At 40.6% G+C, this 22223-nt stretch overlaps 1 pseudogene; it reads left to right on the top strand.

Moving 5' to 3' along the window:
- Window positions 1–22223, top strand: part of LOC139448537 (DNA-directed RNA polymerase II subunit RPB1-like) — a 46324-nt pseudogene that overhangs the window by 1626 nt on the left and 22475 nt on the right.

Below are 22223 nucleotides of genomic sequence, written 5' to 3'. Positions count from 1 at the left end.
GTCGGGAATCGAACTCGGGTCTTCTGCGTGACGAGGGAATGCTTTAACCGCAAGGCTAGTGACCCTAGTAAATGGATGAAATGAAGTGTCACTTTCATGACATATAGATGAGTATAAGCCCTTAATAAGCCTTAACCTGGTAACAATATGACCATCAATACAGTGTCATTGCCGCGAGCTGTTATTACCCCATCAGAGGGTCTAATCTGGGTGATTCTGCTTGTGCTTGAAACCAGGGGTTAAGACTGGCCTCATCGGGCAAGTGGCATGTCTGCCTTACCAAGCTGTTAGATTTTGACAGAGTATCACCAGAAGAGGAATTGATTAACTGGCGATAACTTGATGCATTAACCACGAAAGACTTTCCTCCTGTCTTGGACTTATTTATTCTATCAGACATTGAGTGTATGCCGAGAACAAGAGGTTCTCATGGACAGATGAGACAGAGTTAGGCTGCACTGATACAGTAAAACACAGGATTAACAAGACTGATGAGAGAAACCAGTTGCTAACACCAGCCATATCAAACTGTACAATGGCCAAAAAGTATTGCACACCAGAGAATATCCCTACCACCGAGAAAGATTTGGAACAGATAAATGTCCCGAAAACAGACATGTTATTGGCCTATCTTGTTCAGGGGGTTACGGCTGGCCCAGTCGTCTAAGGCGCCGCGATTCGCTGTGCAGAGTTGCCACCCTTGGGCACGCCAGAAACCTATGATTGTAGGTTTGAATCCTGGCGTAAAGTCTGAAAATATACCACCCTTTCAAAGTATACCTGGGTAGATTCTGGGGCTTTCCTGGGGTATACTCTGTGAGCTCCCAGAATCTACCTCGTGTTATAACTATAATCTAGGTGCTTCCAGATTCTACCCCGGGTTATAACTATAATCTAGGAGCTCCCAGATTCTGCTCCAGCCCGGTCTGATTTAAACCAATCTCATTAAAATCAGATCTTAGTTCTGGCTATCGCTAAACAAAGATCTGAGGACATCCCATTACGGGCCACGTCAGACCGACCTTGCGCGAACTTTGACCGACCAATGGAAGGACTGACAAGAAGTCGACATTAGCCAATCAGAAGGCAGCTTTCTCGTGCTTTACGTCACTAAGTTCAAATTGGCGACTACGCTTCGAAACATATTTTGACAAATTCTCGATTAAAAATTTGAAACCCAAACAAAAGAACATTCTGGAATGGCAAATGAATGGTCTAGATTGTATGGATACAGTCGTTAAACCCGTAACTATCGTTCGGAATACCCCGTGTTAAAGTTTTCGAGGTTGCATGATTAGAAATCACATTCCGACTGTCACTTTCATGATCTGGTAAGCGACGCTCTGATTGGTAGTTCTGATGTGACACTTAATGGGATGTCCTCAGATCTTTGTTTAGCAGTAGTGAGATTGGATTTAAACATTTTTATTTCATGAATGTACATGAAGTTTTCTTTTGGGGGATGCATCTGTCTAATTAAGTTTACATAAATGCCTTTTCAGAACACAATTAGTTTTAAAACATTCATATCCTGTTATTTAAATTGAGAAGACAAAGGTGGGAGCACCAGTTTTTCCAAACAGTATAAATCATAATCATGTGAGATGAGAATGTACTTGAATGTACATAAAGTTCTTTAGGGAGGATGCATCTAACTCATTCTGGACCTCTCCTGGTCAATTGCTGTAACAACATTGTCATCTGATTAAGTTTACATAAATGCCTATTCAGTGCACAACTTATTAGTTTTAAAACATTCATATCCTGTTATTTAAATTGAGAAGACATTTGAATAGGTTATACACATGCATATATAAATGCATAGGTTAGAAATTCAGAAGCCAGAGTGGACCGGTAAACCCTACGGCGTTGCGCTTGACAGCGAGGCCAATTTTTTAAACGGAACTCCATGCTGACTAAGACAATTGCTTCGTTGAATATATTACACCCATATATTTTGAAGAATAAGAATGTAAATGGCACACAATTGGTATGAGGAATGTTGTCATCCTTCCAGAATCAGTCGGTTGACATGTTTTGCCTCTTATCGCATCATCTTTTGCACTGGCCATTAAATCATTAATATAACATGTCACCAAATTTAGATAATGTTGTCATTTCCTTCTTCAACACATGCTTATCACAATTTATAAAGAAGCATCACATCAAGGCCCTTCTCGATAAAGGCTCTGCCCAAGAGAGACATAGCCAATAATGCTTCAACCATTGTACTGGTGAGAAAGAAGAGAGACAGCCATTAATGCTTCACCCATTGTGCGAGTGAGAAAGAAGAGACACATAGCCAATAATGCTTCACCCATTGTACGAATGAGAAAGACGAGACACAGTCAATAATGCTTCAACCATTGTACGAGTGAGAAAGAAGAGAGACACAGCCAATAATGCTTCACCCATTGTACGAATGAGAAAGTCGAGACACAGTCAATAATGCTTCACCCATTGTACGAATGAGAAAGACGAGACACACAGTCAATAATGCTTCACCCATTGTACGAATGAGAAAGACGAGACACACAGCCATTAATGCTTCACCCATTGTACTGGTGAGAAAGAAGATAGACAGCCATTAATGCTTCACCCATTGTACGAGTGAGAAAGAAGAGACACATAGCCAATAATGCTTCACCCATTGTACGAATGAGAAAGACGAGACACAGTCAATAATGCTTCAACCATTGTACGAATGAGAAAGACGAGACACACAGTCAATAATGCTTCACCCATTGTACGAATGAGAAAGACGAGACACACAGCCATTAATGCTTCACCTATTGTACTTGTGAGGAAGAAGAGAGACACAACCAATAATTCTTCACCCATTGTATAAGTGAGAAAGAAGAGAGACACAACCAAAAATGCTTCACCCATTGTACAAGTGAGAAAGAAGAGACACACAGTCAATAATGCTTCATCCATTGTACTTGTGAGAAAGAAGAGACACACAGCCAATTAATGCTTCACCCATTGTACTTGTGAGAAAGAAGAGACACACAGTCAATTAATGCTTCACCCATTGTACTTGTGAGAAAGAAGAGACACACAGCCAATAATGCTTCACCCATTGTACGAATGAGAAAGACGAGACACAGTCAATAATGCTTCAACCATTGTACGAATGAGAAAGACGAGACACACAGTCAATAATGCTTCACCCATTGTACGAATGAGAAAGACGAGACACACAGCCATTAATGCTTCACCCATTGTACTGGTGAGAAAGAAGAGAGACAGCCATTAATGCTTCACCCATTGTACGAGTGAGAAAGAAGAGACACACAGCCATTAATGCTTCACCCATTGTACTTGTGAGAAAGAAGAGAGACACAACCAATAATGCTTCACCCATTGTACGAATGAGAAAGACGAGACACAGTCAATAATGCTTCACCCATTGTACTTGTGAGAAAGAAGAGACACACAGTCAATTAATGCTTCACCCATTGTACTTGTGAGAAAGAAGAGACACACAGCCAATAATGCTTCGCCCATTGTACTGGTGAGAAAGAAGAGAGACACAACCAATAATGCTTCACCCATTGTACTAGTGAGAAAGAAAGAAGAGAGACACAGACAATTATGCTACACCCATTGTACGAGTGAGAAAGAAGAGACACACAGCCAATTAATGCTTCACCCATTGTACTTGTGAGAAAGAAGAGAGACACAGTCAATAATGCTTCAACCATTGTACGAATGAGAAAGACGAGACACACAGTCAATAATGCTTCACCCATTGTACAAATGAGAAAGACGAGACACACAGCCATTAATGCTTCACCCATTGTACTGGTGAGAAAGAAGAGAGACAGCCATTAATGCTTCACCCATTGTACGAGTGAGAAAGAAGAGACACACAGCCATTAATGCTTCACCCATTGTACTTGTGAGAAAGAAGAGAGACACAGTCAATAATGCTTCACCCATTGTACTTGTGAGAAAGAAGAGACACACAGCCATTAATGCTTCGCCCATTGTACTGGTGAGAAAGAAGAGAGACACAACCAATAATGCTTCGCCCATTGTACGAGTGAGAAAGAAGAGACACAGTCAATAATGCTTCGCCCATTGTACTGGTGAGAAAGAATAGAGACACAACCAATAAGTCTTCACCCATTGTACTAGTGAGAAAGATGAGAGACACAGCCATTAATGCTTCACCCATTGTACTAGTGAGAAAGAAGAGACACACAGCCATTAATGCTTCACCCATTGTACTAGTGAGAAAGAAGAGACACACAGTCAATGATGCTTCATCCATTGTAAGAGTGATAAAGAAGAGAGACATAGCCATTAATGCTTCACCCATTGTAATTGTGAGAAAGAAGAGACACACATCCATTAATGTTTGACCCATTGTACTGGTGAGAAAGAAGAGAGACACAACCAATAATGCTTCACCGATTGTATTAGTGAGAAAGAAGAGAGACACAACCAAAAATGCTTCACCCATTGTACAAGTGAGAAAGAAGAGACACACAGTCAATAATGCTTCTTCCATTGTACTTGTGAGAAAGAAGAGACACACAGCCAATTAATGCTTCAACCATTGTACTTGTGAGAAAGAAGAGACACACAGCCAATAAATGCTTCAACCATTGTACTTGTGAGAAAGAAGAGAGACACAGCCAATAATGATTCACCCATTCTACTCGTGAGAAAGAAGAGAGACACAGCCAATAATGCTTCACCCATTGTATGAGTGAGGAAGAAGAGAGACACAGTCAATAATGCTTCATCCATTGTGCGAGTGAGAAAGAAGAGAGACACAGTCAATAATGCTTCACCCATTGTGCGAGTGAGAAAGAAGAGAGACACAGCCATTAATGCTTCACCCATTGTACTAGTGAGAAAGAATAGAGGCACAGCCAGTAATTCTTCACCCAATGTGCGAGTGAGAAAGAAGAGAGACACAGTCAATAATTCTTCACCATTTGTATTAGTGAGAAAGACGAGAGGCACAGCCAATAATGCTCCACCCATTGTAGAAGTGAGAAAGACGAGAGACACAGCCAATAATGCTTCACCCATTATACTAGTGAGAAAGAAGAACAATACTTTGAGATTTTGTGTGGACTATCGTCACTTGAACTTGAAAATGTTCAAGCTGTTTTCCCTCTTCCTCAGATCAAGGAATCATTCCATTATCTATCTGATGTAAAGTGGTCTAGCACAGTGGATATAGCTAAAGGGTTGCATCAGATTGTTATAGGTTTGTCAGCACCATACCCGTGCTCGTAGGTTTCACCTAAGTGGTAAATGTCTGAGACCTGCATCACTTTGGGCTTTCTTCCCACATTATGCTGACACGCTGTGATTAACTGGAATACTTTTAAAAGCAGTGTTCAACCAAACTCACTCACTACATCAGATTGCCATGGACAAGGCTGATCAACACAAGACTGCATTTATCACAGCAAAGGGACTGTACGAATGCCCTTCAGGATGTGTAACAGGCCTCCTACTTTTCAAAGACTTATTCAGACTGCATTTTTGTACAAAGTGTATGGCATGGTTATGGCAGATACTGGTGATGATACCTCCGTTATGAACCTCTGATGATGTCACACCACAGAAACAGAAGGTTCTTCAAAATGTTGGTAAACTTTCAAGGAAGGCAATATCAACAATGCCCAGGACCTGATGAATACATTTCAATTGTAATGGCTAGGTTTTACAATTAACTTTTTATAAACTTGCCCCTTGTTGTGAACACAATTGTGTTTGATGATTGGTTAAAAGTCACACAAAAAATTTTAACATGTAAATTCGACATGAATTGAACCTGCAACCTCACATATTGTGTTAAGTTTTGTGTTTTCCAACTGAACTACTGTAGCTGGTGATGAGTAGTTGTTCAGTTTATCATGGCATGACTCCAGCTAGTCCATGCTGCACATGTTTTTTCTCTCACTGCTTTGAGCGAATTCCTTTTATACCACTATACACTGTATTGTTTCACTATAAGGTATGTAAATGTTTTCTTATTGTGTCTGGTATTTCTTGCATTTAGACAGTTCGAAAGTTGGATAAAACACGCCTCCTCAGTTTTGGTTGAAAATGTAAAATCTTGAGCTCCAAATCTGGTGACAGGTTCTCCAAATTTGGGTATGGGATCTCCAAATTTGGGTATGGGTTCTCAAAATTTGGGTATCTCTGTGGGGATCGTCTATTATCCATTTCAAGTGGTAGTATTCCTATTGACCCCTTTGAGGACTTATTTAGGATCGATGTTCTATTTCTTTTTTTAGAGGTTTAGTCCTCCATAGCTAAAGTGAGTTGTCGTTTTGCAGAAGCGAATGTCTGTGACCAAGGGGGGCATCAGATACTCCGAAACCCAGGACGGTGGTCGACCCAAGATCGGCGGCCTGATGGACCCACGACAAGGAGTTATGGACAGAAAGTCCCGATGTCAGACCTGTGCGGGCAACATGACAGAATGTCCCGGACATTTTGGGCACATTGAGCTTGCCAAACCAGTATTTCATGTTGGATTTCTTGTGAAAACAATCAAAGTGTTGCGATGTGTCTGTTTCTTCTGCTCCAAGATGCTGGTGGATTCCGTAAGTGTTGTTTTATATATTCCGAGGAAAGTTGTCTCTTGTACCCCATGCTTGTCTAACAAGCCAACTGACAAGGTGGTGACAATGTGTGACCTTTCTCACATGATGGCAGGTTTTGGGTGTTCATGCTGTCAGCCACTGGTTTACTTGATCAAATCAAGTATCTGCCAGCTATTGTGATATGTAATGGTATCACAACATTCCTACCTCATCTATCGAAACATGATTGCTTGAGTTCTAACAACGCATGTCGGTCTGACGTTGATTAATGAATAATTTGCATACTCATATATGCAAGGGGCCGACGTATGGTTCTCAGTAGGAAGTGACAACTTGGAGTCGATGGCTTGCGGTATATACAGTTTTACTTTATACATGTAGATATATACATACAAAAGACACTATGTGCCAGGACAGCACATAGTGGTAGTGGTTGTTTTCTAGGCGCCCCGGAGCACCCAGCCTAACCCTAGCTAGGCTTAGGGTAAGACCTTTCTTTTCTCCTTCCTCTGGACCAAGGCTTATATAGCCAAGGTCACCTGACATTATGTAAGTAATAAATATAAATGTAAACAGTATTTCATCAGCAGGATGGCAGACGGTCAATTTACACAATAATGGGGATTAACAATTAGGATTAGCTATCTTATAAATAACAGCAATTAAGTGTTTCAAGGTATATAGATGTCATGGCTCCTCGGTAATGAGCCTTTGCAATTAAATGTTCTTCAGACAATGGGTGTCGTAAATCAGTCGCTATGACTGTTCCAATGCTTAAAGTTGTATTTAATTTGTAACTGTTTTAGTGTAAAACTTTTTATGTTCCATGTGGTTTAGCAAGCAATATTGTTGCTATGAACAAGTTTGTCTTAACTCGAAAGATTGGTTAAGTTTGGCTTGTTCTGATAGTTTTGTTCAGTCAGATATAGCGATCCGTGATAGGGGCTAAGGTAATGCCAGCCTGACTAAATTTATCAGGTCAAGAAAAACTTAACTTATGGTAATTAATTCTTTTGTAAATTGGTAACTGAAACAGTGATCATTTTCTGCAGATTTTTATGTTATTTTTAGACTGTTACTGGCCCAACAGAATTTTAGCAGACTTGGACATTGGTCTTGTGGTTAAAGTTGCAGACAGCTAAAATATGAATTTACAGCACTCCATGTTGCATCCAATGTTGTCACCTAAATTACCATTTGGCAACCTGTATTTATTGCTTGGTTGCCAGTTGCCTCCCAATATGCCCATTAACCGCCTCTGTGGTCTAGCGGTAGAGCGTCCGCCTGGAGAGTGGAAGGTCCGGGGTTCGATCCCTGGCCGCGTCATACCAAAAGATTTTAAAAGGTGGTACTTGTTGTTACCCTGTCTGGCGCTCGGCATTAAGGGGCTAAAACAAGGCTTGGTCGGCTCGGAGTCAGAATACTGTGTCTGAGTGGGGTATTCATGTTAAACTGCGGCATGGTATCTCAGTGAGCTAGCACTATAAATCGGCATCAGTCCGGACTAGTACAAGCAGCCGCACACGTACATGCACGTCGCTATATAAGTGCAATAATCTTGGACGCGACGTTAAACCCAATTTCACCTCACCTCACCCAATATGCCCATTAATAAAATTATCGTGGCGACATAATGAAAGAAACTCAAGCGCAACATTAAAGAATATTTCAAAATGGTTTCAAGAGCCATCTGTAAGCCAACCTGTCCATCCATATTTATTTGTGAAGAGTTTTTTACCTCTTATCAACATCTCCAGTGGTAGCTACTGAGGTCAAATGTTGGCATCAGAGTCTCATTGCAGGCGTTCAGCCCAACCCATTGAAACGTCGGTCATCATGGGGCAGGGCGCTGGTCCTTTAATGACAAGAGGGTCCATATCAACATCTTGGCAGCCATTCTGGCAATATCTCATTTGGCCGAGATCCTCTGTGCGTTGCAACTTATGACAATCTCTCTGTTGTCTGGTACATCAACAAGATGAGCTCCTCCAAGTCAGCACCTCTTCTGTTGAGTTCTTCCGAGTAGTCGACTCCCTGAGTGTTCAAGTCCATGCAAGGTACATTCCCAGGATCCACAATGTCATTGCGGATTCCCTGTCCCGACCAGACCAATCATCCCCAACGGAATGTTGTCTCCATTTCACCATTTTTCAGTGGGACTGCCACCTTTATGCAAGCCTCGACCTCGACCTCTTCACAACCCGGTACAATGCTCAGCTCCCAAGGTTCGTCTTCGTCTTGAGCACCTTGATAAAAAATATGAAAAGATCTGGAAAATATCTGTCGACGCCCGGTTGACGGTACACATCTTTTGCTAATCCTGCAGTTGACCAAAATCTGCACTTTGAAATCCATGTTGTTAACGAACCAGACGTCGATGTCGTTATGCGATTTTGATTGGACTATGCATAGACTCGTTAGTCCAGCCAAAATATAACTCCATAATTGGAGCCTAGTTCGGCAAGGGTGGAAACTGGAAGTTTTCTGTCAGTTTACTCCCTTGCCTCTGGAAGATGAGTATTTTTTGAAGATCCTCATTTGGATGTCTTGGATCGTTGCCTCTTCTTGTCTTCAATCTCATGGGCGTAATTGATAGCTTTGAAGAAGCGTAAAAAGAGATGCCAAGCAGATCTTACGTCTTGGAGTGTATGTGGAGGTCTGTCTTGTAGAACTAATTGCCTGGAGACCCCTTCCAAAATGGTTATAAGTCATGGTGGAAAGGTACCCTACTTCAGACCTACGCTTTCATTCTTGAAACGATGTCCTACGTGAAAGCACATAACACAGGTTATACCCGTTTTCATGCTGTTATGTCTGACTGACGTAAAGGGGCTCCGTTACAGTGTATTATACTCACTCACAAGTTCTGTTTCCCACCAGCTTCCTCATGCACATCCCCCAGTTGTAGTCCTTACAGGCTAGGGTATTTGAGCCTCACTGTCCAACCGTCAGATACAATGCACAGTGTGAGATAGGATCATTTTTAAAAAATATAAATTTTACAATAAATTGGATATTTATGTACTTATCCTATCTCACACACTATTTCCCCCCCCCCCCCCCCCCCCCCCCCCGCCCCAACCATCCCCAACCATCCCCGCATCACAGAGTTACACTAACCTGTCTGCTCTAAGAAAGAGAATGATGGGGCAGGTTAGGTCCGGTTGATCAGGTCGCTTAGGATCACATTGTTAAGTGTTTTAGGAGCTTGAAAGTATTTTTTCTAAGGCATTTCCACACCAAGTTTGAAAGAAGGAGAAATGCACTGTGTGAGATTGGAACAGTTAAAGAAATATACAATTTATACAATTTCAGTTTTAGTTGATTTACAATTGGTCCATTGGGACATTTCATTCACTATCTGTTCACCATATTCACAAAATGTGAAGCTGTGGAAGTAAACATCTATTTAACCTCTGACAGATCCGGCCGATGCTGACATGAACTTCAGTGAAATATGTTTTCACTCCAAACACTGTTGAAATTTAGGATGAAGACAAGGGGTTCTTGGCCTAGGAAGTATAAGCATGATAAGCCTGATGTTAAAATTAAGGACATAGAGGGTCTGTCGTTTCAATTACTATGGAATCAAACCTCATGGATTTTAAGCTTGAGGTAGTGTTTAGGGTTAAAAGAGTAGTGGTTCTTGTCCTAAGTAGTACAAATGTAATGCTAATAATTTGGAAGAGTGAGTGAGTGAGTGAGTTGGGTTTAACGACGCTTTTAACATTATTCAAGTTATATCACGGCTTGTCAGCTTAATGTGGGAGGAAAGCCCCAAGTGATGCAGGTCTCAGACGTTTACCACTTCAGTGAAACCCACGAGCACGGGTATGGTGCTGACAAACCTAGAAACATAATTGGGGCGAACCGGTATTCGAACCCACAATCAAGGTCCTCTCTTGATTTTGAACAATGCAAGGCATTATGAATTGTATGAAATTGTGAACATGGTAATCAGCTGATGAAACAAGTTATTTAAACTTTTGTGTATTTTACTTTGACAGACTGGTCCCAAAATAAAAGACATTCTCAACAAATCCAAAGGCCATCCTCGCAAGCGACTTGCTCACGTGTATGACTTGTGCAAGAGACAGAAAATTTGTGAAGGTGGAGATGAAATGGACAAACGAACTGAAGAGGAGGATCCAACAGGAGAAAAGAAGGTATGTACCATTGGTACACGTAGCCATACATCAACAGAGAAGGAGGTATGTACCATTGGTAGTCTGGGGTAGCCATACATAAACAGAGAAGGAGGTATGTACCATTGGTAGTCTGGGTTACCAATACACCAACAGAGAGGGAGATATGTACCATTGGTAGTCTGGGGTAGCCATACATCAACAGCGAAGGAGATATGTACCATTGGTAGTCTGGGGTAGCCATACATCAACAGAGAAGGAGATATGTACCATTGGTAGTCTAGGGTAGCAATACATCAACAGAGAAGGAGGTATGTACCATTGGTAGTCTAGGGTAGCAATACATCAACAGAGAAGGAGATATGTACCATTGGTAGTCTAGGGTAGCAATACATCAACAGCGAAGGAGCTATGTACCATTGGTAGTCTAGGGTAGCAATACATCAACAGCGAAGGAGATGTGTACCATTGGTAGTCTGGGGTAGCCATACATCAACAGAGAAGGAGATATGTACCATTGGTAGTCTAGGGTAGCAATACATCAACAGAGAAGGAGATATGTACCATTGGTAGTCTAGGGTAGCCATACATCAACAGAGAAGGAGATATGTACCATTGGTAGTCTAGGGTAGCAATACATCAACAGCGAAGGTGGTATGTACCATTAGTAGTCTGGGGTAGCCATACATCAACAGCGAAGGTGGTATGTACCATTAGTAGTCTAGGGTAGCAATACATCAACAGAGAAGGAGATATGTACCATTGGTAGTCTAGGGTAGCAATACATCAACAGAGAGGGAGATATGTACCATTGGTAGTCTAGGGTAGCAATACATCAACAGCGAAGGAGATATGTACCATTGGTAGTCTGGGGTAGCCATACATCAACAGAGAAGGAGATATGTACCATTGGTAGTCTAGGGTAGCAATACATCAACAGAGAAGGAGATATGTACCATTGGTAGTCCAGGGTAGCCATAAATCAACAGAAAAGGAGATATGTACCATTGGTAGTCTAGGGTAGCAATACATCAACAGAGAAGGAGATATGTACCATTGGTAGTCAGGGGTAGCCATACATCAACAGCGAAGGTGGTATGTACCATTGGTAGTCAGGGGTAGCCATACATCAACAGCGAAGGTGGTATGTACCATTGGTAGTCAGGGGTAGCCATACATCAACAGAGAAGGAGGTATGTACCATTGGTAGTCAGGGGTAGCCATACATCAACAGAGAAGGAGATATGTACCATTGGTAGTCTAGGGTAGCCATACATCAACAGAGAAGGAGATATGTACCATTGGTAGTCCAGGGTAGCAATACATCAACAGAAAAGAAGGTATGTACCATTGGTAGTCTAGGGTAGCCATACATCAACAGAGAAGGAGATATGTACCATTTGTAGTCTGGGGTAGCAATACATCAACAGAGAAGGAGGTATGTACCATTGGTAGTCTGGGGTAGCCATACATCAACAGAGAAGGAGATATGTATCATTGGTAGTCTGGGTTACCAATACATCAACAGAGAAGGAGATATGTACCATTGGTAGGCTGGGGTAGCCATACATCAACACAGAAGGAGATATGTACCATTGGTAGTCCGGGGTAGCCATACATTAACAGAGAAGGAGATATGTACCATTGGTAGTCTAGGGTAGCAATACATCAACAGAAGAGTCTTGGGGCAGCAGTACATCAGTTTTAGTGACAAGACATTGCAAGATACATATTGGTTTGCCCATGACTTACCTGTATCTTGTGTTTAACCGTTTGCTATGAAGTAATGTGGCTCATTTGTACGAACTGCTGATTTCAGGGCCATGGTGGGTGTGGCAGATATCAACCCAAACTGAAGAGAACTGGTCTTGAGGTGGTTGCAGAATGGAAAAATGTGAATGAGGAGTCCCAAGAAAAGAAACTGATTCTGTCAGCAGAAAGAGTGCTTGAAATCTTCAAAAGAATTTCTGATGAAGAGTGTATGATTCTTGGAATGGACCCAAGGTATGCTCGTCCTGATTGGATGATTCTGACAGTGTATCCTGTGCCGCCATTGGCTGTGAGACCAGCTGTTGTCATGTTTGGCTCGGCAAGGAATCAGGTGCGTTGCAACCCCTTCTGTGGGAAATATTAGTGGAGTGTCATTGTGCGACATTCAACATGAAAGTCCAGGGGCCCTTGTCATAATGTTGAATGCCAGAGATTGAGAGGGTTCTAAGATTCAAGTACTACAGGAGGTAGATCACCGATGACACCAGGAACCCCCTTAAGTTCAAAAGATGCACAAACTTACAAAGAGTAAATTCTTCTCTTTTCTGATGTTTGAGTATCTTTTACCTTGATTCGGCCTACTCAGCAGTTGTCTGTTACTTCTTAACTTTCATCTACATAAGGTGCAAACAGGTGTTAGAGACTCGCAAATGCCCAATGATGTAAACCACTTTAACGTCTTGACTAGCTGATAGTTACGTTAAACACTCTAATTTTTTTCTGAGGGCTACATGCATAGATCAGTTTAAAGATTTAAGAGACCTAATGACATCAGAAACACCTAGATAAAGGGAACTTCCATGGACTTGTATTATCCATCCTGGGCTCTCATCCTGTATCTTCTGCATAGTTGTCACCAGCATCATCATCCATGGAAATGCAGGGATAGAAATGTAGTGTTTTGCAACTGTGCCAGAGGGCACGCAATGTTCAGGAGTGCCCTTTGGGAATAAAGGGAGCCAACAAGAACAATGCTTCTTTGAACCTGTTAAATGTCATTTCCCCATGAGATTGTCTGCACCCTCCTTTTCATTGAAATTGATAATAGTAATACCTTTTTCAGTTTGTGAAACCCAGGATTATTTTATGAATGCTATGTCCATGTTAATGTGTTCATTTACCAGGTGAATTTATCTACAGTAATGACTGGCTTCATCATGTTTATATATAGACATCAGCGGTAGAAACTAACAGTTTTCGTCAACTCGTCCTTATAATGATAACATATAGCAAAATCCTTAAAAAAGGCAATTCTCTACTAGTCCTAACGATACCTTCACCATTGGGCAGTTTGGCAAGGACTACAGGACAAGTGCCAATTTCTAACCCTGGACATGTGTGTAAAAGTATGATTTCTAGGTTGCAGTGCCATTATGATTTTAACTGTGCCATTGGTACTGTAGTATAACGAATGTCGGTCTCTGAAGTGGAATAAGAATTTTCATCTTTGTCTTCTGATTGATCCAACTTGTTGAGTTTTATATCTGTGACATGTACTTTGAGCATTCCCTCAATATTGTCACTTTGTTAATTTTCTATCCTTCATGAGGTCAGTGAAATAATGTCTTTCTTGGTGGTAGGATGATTTAACTCACAAGTTGGCTGACATAGTGAAGGCCAACAACCAGCTTCGACGTAATGAACAGAACGGAGCGGGAGCTCACATCATATCTGAAGACACAAAGATGTTGCAGTACCACTGTGCCACACTGGTAGACAACGAGCTGCCTGGTTTGCCCAGGGTGAGTCACACAAATATCTCGTAACTAATCTGAAACTAATACAATTCATGAAGGACTACTCAGTGTTCGACACTAACACTTGACTGCTGGTCTGAGTCAAGCATATTTGCTTAACATGCTTAAGGACCAGTAAAATTGAATAAATGCTGGTGCTGTGTTATTTGGGGTTCGAACAAAGTAATTTAAGTTGGTTCTAAGCTCAAGCAAACCCAGCACCCTAAACAACACAGTGTTTACCTTCTTGGCTGGTTTCTCATTCTAATTGCACAATGAATTAATACCTTTTATTAGTTTTAAAACCTTTTTTGGTCAGGACCATTGTGTCTGGTAGAGATCCAAAAAGATTTTTCTATGTGCTGGTCCTTTGGACCACTGACAGATTTCGTGTCAAACACTAATGACTTTTCCTTGAGGACTACCACACTTAACATCAGGTAGGTGGCAAGTCTGAAGCAGATCATGTTTTGGGACTATATAAATTTAATTTCTACACCTGCATAGTCTCATACACTTGACAAGGCATTCCATCCTTGAACAGCTGACATTCTACTTTCTTTTAAGAGAAATGCACTACATTCAGTTGCCACCATATTTTTTAGTTTGGGATGTGATGACAATTGCTCTTACACATGAGTTGGTACACCAAATCAAAATAACTCATTTTCCCCATATTGATGTTACCATGGTTCTAATTAATGTGATGACTTGACAGAGGTTACTTGTATGTTGTGAGGGCAACATTTGTATGGTGGAAGCGATATACCAGGTGTTTTGTTCCTCTGAAACAATATACCCAGGGGAAACTTTCCATATGAACAATATACTCAGGGGAAACTTTCCATATGAACAATATACTCAGGGGAAACTTTTTATAGGAACAATATACCCAGGGGAAACTTTCCTCAGGAACAATATACCCAGGAGAAACTTTCCTCAGGAACAATATACCCAGGGGAAACTTTTCATAGGAACAATATACCCAGGAGAAACTTTCCTCAGGAACAATATACCCAGGGGAAACTTTCCACAGGAACAATATACCCAGGGGAAACTTTCCTCAGGAACAATATACCCAGGGGAAACTTTTCATAGGAACAATATACCCAGGGGAAACTTTTCATAGGAACAATATACCCAGGGGAAGCTTTCCTCAGGAACAATATACCCAGGGGAAACTTTTCATAGGAACAATATACCCAGGGGAAACTTTCCTCAGGAACAATATACCCAGGGGAAACTTTCCTCAGGAACAATATACCCAGGGGAAACTTTCCACAGGAACACTATACCCAGGGGAATCTTTCCACAGGAACAAAAACTCCTGGTGTATCGATTCCACCAACAAATGTTCAGCGGGTACATATTTACGCTCACATGTCATTGACAACAGGAACAGTACTGATGATATAGATTGGGAATAAAAAATAAAAATTTCCAAACCTCAATTTTGACTATTTTCCCATTCCTAATTGTATTGCCTGTCCTAACATGTCATTGACAACAGGAACAGTACTGATGATATAGATTGGGAATAAAAAATAAAAATTTCCAAACCTCAATTTTGACCATTTTCCCATTCCTAATTGTATTGCCTGTCCTAACATGTCATTGACAAGAGGAACAGTACTGATGATATAGATTGGGAATAAAAAACAAAAATTTCCAAACCTCAATTTTGACCATTTTCCCATTCCTAATTGTATTGCCTGTCCTAACATGTCATTGACAACAGGAACAGTACTGATGATATAGATTGGGAATAAAAAATAAAAATGTCCAAACCTCAATTTTGACCATTTTCCCATTCCTAATTGTATTGCCTGTCCTAACATGTCATTGACAACAGGAACAGTACTGATGATATAGATTGGGAATAAAAAATAAAAATGTCCAAACCTCAATTTTGACCATTTTCCCATTCCTAATTGTATTGCCTGTCCTAACATGTCATTGACAACAGGAGCAGTACTGATGATATAGATTGGGAATAAAAAATAAAAATTTCCAAACCTCAATTTTGACCATTTTCCCATTCCTAATTGTATTGCCTGTCCTAACATGTCATTGACAACAGGAACAGTACTGATGATATAGATTGGGAATAAAAAATAAAAATTTCCAAACCTCAATTTTGACCATTTTCCCATTCCTAATTGTATTGCCTGTCCTAACATGTCATTGACAACAGGAACAGTACTGATGATATAGATTGGGAATAAAAAATAAAAATGTCCAAACCTCAATTTTGACCATTTTCCCATTCCTAATTGTATTGCCTGTCCTAACATGTCATTGACAACAGGAACAGTACTGATGATATAGATTGGGAATAAAAAATAAAAATGTCCAAACCTCAATTTTGACCATTTTCCCATTCCTGATTGTATTGCCTGTCCTAACATGTCATTGACAACAGGAGCAGTACTGATGATATAGATTGGGAATAAAAAATAAAAATTTCCAAACCTCAATTTTGACCATTTTCCCATTCCTAATTGTATTGCCTGTCCTAACATGTCATTGACAACAGGAACAGTACTGATGATATAGATTGGGAATAAAAAATAAAAATGTCCAAACCTCAATTTTGACTATTTTCCCATTCCTAATTGTATTGCCTGTCCTAACATGTCATTGACAACAGGAACAGTACTGATGATATAGATTGGGAATAAAAAATAAAAATGTCCAAACCTCAATTTTGACCATTTTCCCATTCCTAATTGTATTGCCTGTCCTAACATGTCATTGACAAGAGGAACAGTACTGATGATATAGATTGGGAATAAAAAATAAAAATTTCCAAACCTCAATTTTGACCATTTTCCCATTCCTAATTGTATTGCCTGTCCAGGGCACTTAGTTTTGAATCCTGGGTATATATCTATGACAACATAGAACTGACAGTTCAAATACAGATGGAAATATGTTAAATAGATGGACACTGACCACAACCATTTCTATACTGCCTTATATCACCTCAGATATCGGTTGAATTTTCTAGGCGGTACTAAAGTCAGGCCGTCCCCTGAAGTCAGTAAAACAAAGATTGAAGGGAAAGAAAGGTCGAGTTCGAGGAAACTTGATGGGAAAGCGTGTGAACTTCTCTGCACGTACTGTCATTACACCAGATCCCAATCTGAGAGTGGACCAAGTTGGTGTTCCCAGAACCATTGCACAGAACTTAACATTCCCAGAACTTGTCACACCATTCAACATCGACAGGTCAGTGGCTCGGTCTATCATGAAATAAGTTGATAACATTCTGCATGCTTGCAATGTATTGTATAAAACCATATTCTTACTTATTTCTAAACTTTAACTTGCATATTTTTAAGGTGATTTGGTTTTATTGTTGGGGCTGACCTGTGTCATGTAACATCACATCACATCAAGTCCTGTCACCACTCACATCATAAATATCACATCACATCGCATCACGTCACACATCGCATTGCATCGCATCGCATCGCATCGCATCGCATTACATTACATTACATTACATTACATTACATTACATTACATCACATCTCAAATCATAAATATCGCATCACATCACATCATAAATATCACATCAAAAAAATCACATCACATCGCATCACGTCACACATCGCATCGCATCACATTACATTAGACCTCATCTCAAATCATAAATATCGCATCACATCACATCATAAATATCACATTGCAACACATCACGTCACACATCGCATCGCATCGCATCACATTAAATTACATCTCTTCTCAAATCATAAATATCGCATCACATCACATCATAAATATCACATCATAAATATCACATCGCATCGCATCACATTACATTACACCTCAACTCAAATCATAAATATTGCATCACATCACATCATAAATATCAAATCGCATCACATCACGTCATACATCGCATCGCATCACATTAAATTACATCTCATCTCAAATCATAAATATCGCATCACATCACATCATAAATATCACATCGCATCACATCACATCACATCACACATCGCATGGCATCACATCGCATGGCATGGCATCGCATCGCATGGCATCGCATCGCATCACATCACATCACATCTCAAATCATAAATATCTCATCACATCCCTGAACTCATGGCTAGAGTGGTCAAGCTCGACGTGAGTATATACTGATTCAGTGAAAAGCCTACATCTTAGGTTTCTGAGGGTCCATGGTCCAGTGGTAGAGCTGGAATGGAATTTCGGGGTTCAATCCCTGGACATGTGATACCAAAAGACGTTAACATATGGTACTTGTTGTTACCCTTTCTGGCGCTTTGCATAAAGGGGCAAAAACAAGAACTGTTCAGCTCGGAGTCAGTATACTGTGTCTGAGTGGGGTATTCATGTTAAACAGTGGCATGGTATCTCATCTTAACCCGCGATTCGCTGTGCAGAGTTGCGTCCCTTGGGCACGCCAGAAACCTATGATTGAGGGTTCGAATACCGGTTCGCCCCGATTATGTTTCTAGGTTTGTCAGCACCATACCCGTGCTCGTGGGTTTCACCGAAGTGGTAAACGTCTGAGACCTGCATCACTTCGGGCTTTCCTCCCACATTAAGCTGACACGCCGCGATATAACTGGAATATTGTTAAAAGCGGCGTTAAACCCAACTCACTCACTCACTCACTCACTCATCTTAACCCCATTTCACACCACCTCCCCTGAGCGTACAGCGTACAGCTGTCTCATGTTAGTGAGTGTATGTTGCAGGATGCAGGAGCTGGTACGTCGTGGACCCTATCAGTATCCTGGAGCCAGTTACATCATCCGAGATAAAGGGGAGATGATCAATCTCAGGTTTCAACCCATGTCGTCAGATCTCCTTCTTCAAGTTGGCTACAAGGTTTGTAGAGGCAAAAATAATGAAAGAATATTTAACAATTTGTGTACTGTTTTTATAATTTGTAATTATCTATATACCGTATTCGACATAATAAGCGCCCCGCACTAATAGGCATCCACGACGATATTTGCTAATATATTGGCTAGTGAAAATCCCAATTAGCACCCCTTCCGATTGATCAATGTACACAAGATTTATTTATTCGTGTATAATACGCACTCGTGTGTTATATGCACCCTTAACTATAGACAATTAGATTCTGGAAAAATATATCTGTCGTGTATAATACGCACAGACTTTTCTTTGTATCATTTCAGGCTGTCAGCATAAACCACGAAAACTCTGTTTTTTTCACCAAAATAATATTCTTATAAGAGCTCCTTATTTCTAATTTTGAGAGTGCACTGGGCGCTTATTACGTCGAATACCGTATGTTGATATGTTATTCAAAGTGGCGTTATGCCCATCTCAGAAGATCTCTATTGTTGATGAAGAATAGTCGGAATGAGACCTTTGAATATGTTGATAAAAATGTTTTGATACAATTTGACAGTTTGATGATGCTTTAACTTGTCATTTAATTATTAGATGATAGCAGTCATGATAAGCTTCAAGAGCTGTGTGATTGGTTTGCTTGATCAGTGTTTACTGCCATGCCCTATGATGTAAAACACTTAACGTCTTGACTATCTGATAGTTACGTTAAACACTCTAATTTTTTTCTGAGGGCTCAACATCATGAGGCATTAAGCACATTGTAGCTCGAAGGAAGGAGGTAAACAGAAGTGACTAGAAATGATTGTTGTTGTGCTGTTATCAATTTCTCAAGGTGAATGTTGCTGTTTGTTGCCCTACAGGTGGAGAGACACATGCGAGATGACGACGTGGTCACCATCAACCGACAGCCCACTCTCCACAAGACGAGTATGATGTGTCACAGGGTCAAAGTGTTGCCATGGTCAACTTTCCGTCTCAATCTCAGGTATGTTGTCTTAAGAACAGTATAGAATGTTTGGTTCTCCTTGGGAACCTAGTCACGATATGGCTGAGATATTGCCGATGTGACGTTAAACTTAACTCACTCACTCACTTGGGAACCTCAATAACCTGGATGCACTAGCTTATTAAGTGTAAACATTAACAAAAGGGAGAGAAGTCATGAGTCGTTAATGCATACCACAAGAAACTTAACTTTATATTTGAACATACTGTTTCTCCACAGAAACATTAACAATTTTAAATGGTTGGAGTAGGACTGAAATCTATGGTAGGACTCTCATCTGTAGCAGATTCCCAGATCTATGGCAGATTCCACAAATAGGGCGGATATTGGCACGTACTCAGATCTGTAGCAGATTCCACGTATGTGGGACAGATATTGGCACATACTCAGATTATCATTTATAATTGGCAATTTCTATAGGGCTAAACATCCTATAGATTAATATGTCGCGGCAGATTTTCGATGATCGATGTTGTGATTTCTCTGGATTATTTTTATCAATTCCCCATTGGAACAACATCGTCGGTGCAGGGATTGTATATCAGTACTTTTCTTGAAAACATTCCCAAAAATTTCATCATGGAAATAAATTTCTAAGACCATCTGCACCATCTTCTCATTTGCGGGAGTTTAATCCTGAATATTTTCACGCATCTCGACTTTGGGATTCAGAGCCGTACAGGCCGTAAATCGTTTTCGACTGATTGCTGTGTCTATCGCTAATAGATGTTGAACTTACATGACGTCATCACAGACAAGGAGTCATGACATCATCTGAAGCATGACATGATGCAACAACTGAACTGATAAGAGATCATTGCAAACACGACATCAATAACGATGGGAATCTTCCATGGATCTCAGAATATGCCACGGATTAGAGTCCCGCCATAGATCTGAGTCCTACATTTATCATCCAAAACTGGCCCCCACAGCATGGGGAAGATCAAGCGATATCTACATTGTAGACATCACTTTATAGCTAAAATGGATAGAATTATCATTAAACTGCGCACGTGTAATCAGAAATGAGCGGGCCACTGTAACTTGATAATGCCTTCATATTGCTTGATGACGGGCCATTATCACACCCGTTGCTAGGTGACGTCATAGAATAGGATAGGTGACGTCACGTTCAATAGTGACATCATCTGGTTTGTTCTATGACTTTTCCATATTTGTAAAAGTGGGTCAGTGACATTCGAGTTGATTGCAGTAAATGTTTCAAACCCGATATTGTTGTTTCTTTTTATTTGATAAAAAATTCTTCCATTTTAGCTGTAATAACGGTAACGCTATTTTTCAGGGCATTATCGGTCTTTTCAACTGCCCGACGAATGGAAGACCTCGGATTTCTGTAAATGATAATGCCCTGAAAAATAGCGTTACCCTTATAGTAATGAAATTTCATCGCATTGCTTTGCAGACCATTGTGACGTCATTGGTTACCATGACGTCACAATCAAATGACATCACTTATTGTTCTAGTACTGAAGCTGTTAGCAGTACTTATTACACTTAAGACACTGCTTATTACTGTCTCAAGCTGAAAAAGTTGGATGAATGATGTTGGAAGAATGATGTTGGATGATAAAATAAAATCTCACCCTTGTGTCTTTTGATATCAAATTATTCAACACTCGTTGATAAAAGTGGAAAAACTCCTCGGCAAGCCTTTTCCCACTTTTATCAACTCGTGTTGATAAATTTGACATCAAAAGACACTTGGGTGAGATTCTCTATATATGTCTGCCCTGTGATGATAATATTCAACGTTTTGATTTCCTGAAGGGATGACTTGGACATTACTTCATACTTTCACGGACCGCCTCTGCGGTCTAGTGGTAGAGCGTCCGCCCGGAGAGCGGAAGGTCCGGGGTTCGATCCCCGACCGCGTCATACCAAAAGACGTTAAAAGATGGTACTTGTTGTTACCCTGTCTGACGCTCGGCATTAAGGGGCTAAAACAAGGACTGGTCGGCTCGGAGTCAGTATACTGTGTCTGAGTGGGGTATTCGTGTTCAACTGCAGCATGGTATCTCAGTGAGCTAGCACTATAAATCGGCATCAGTCCGGACTAGTACAAGCAGCCACACAAACACACACACGTACATGCACGTCG

The sequence above is a fragment of the Haliotis cracherodii genome, unplaced genomic scaffold (genome assembly GCF_022045235.1).
Source record: "Haliotis cracherodii isolate W230 unplaced genomic scaffold, xgHalCrac1.p SCAF_7, whole genome shotgun sequence".
In the NCBI taxonomy this organism is placed as follows: domain Eukaryota; kingdom Metazoa; phylum Mollusca; class Gastropoda; order Lepetellida; family Haliotidae; genus Haliotis; species Haliotis cracherodii.
The sequence above is the reverse complement of the archived record's forward strand: the minus strand, read 5'-3'. Positions and strand labels throughout refer to the sequence as shown.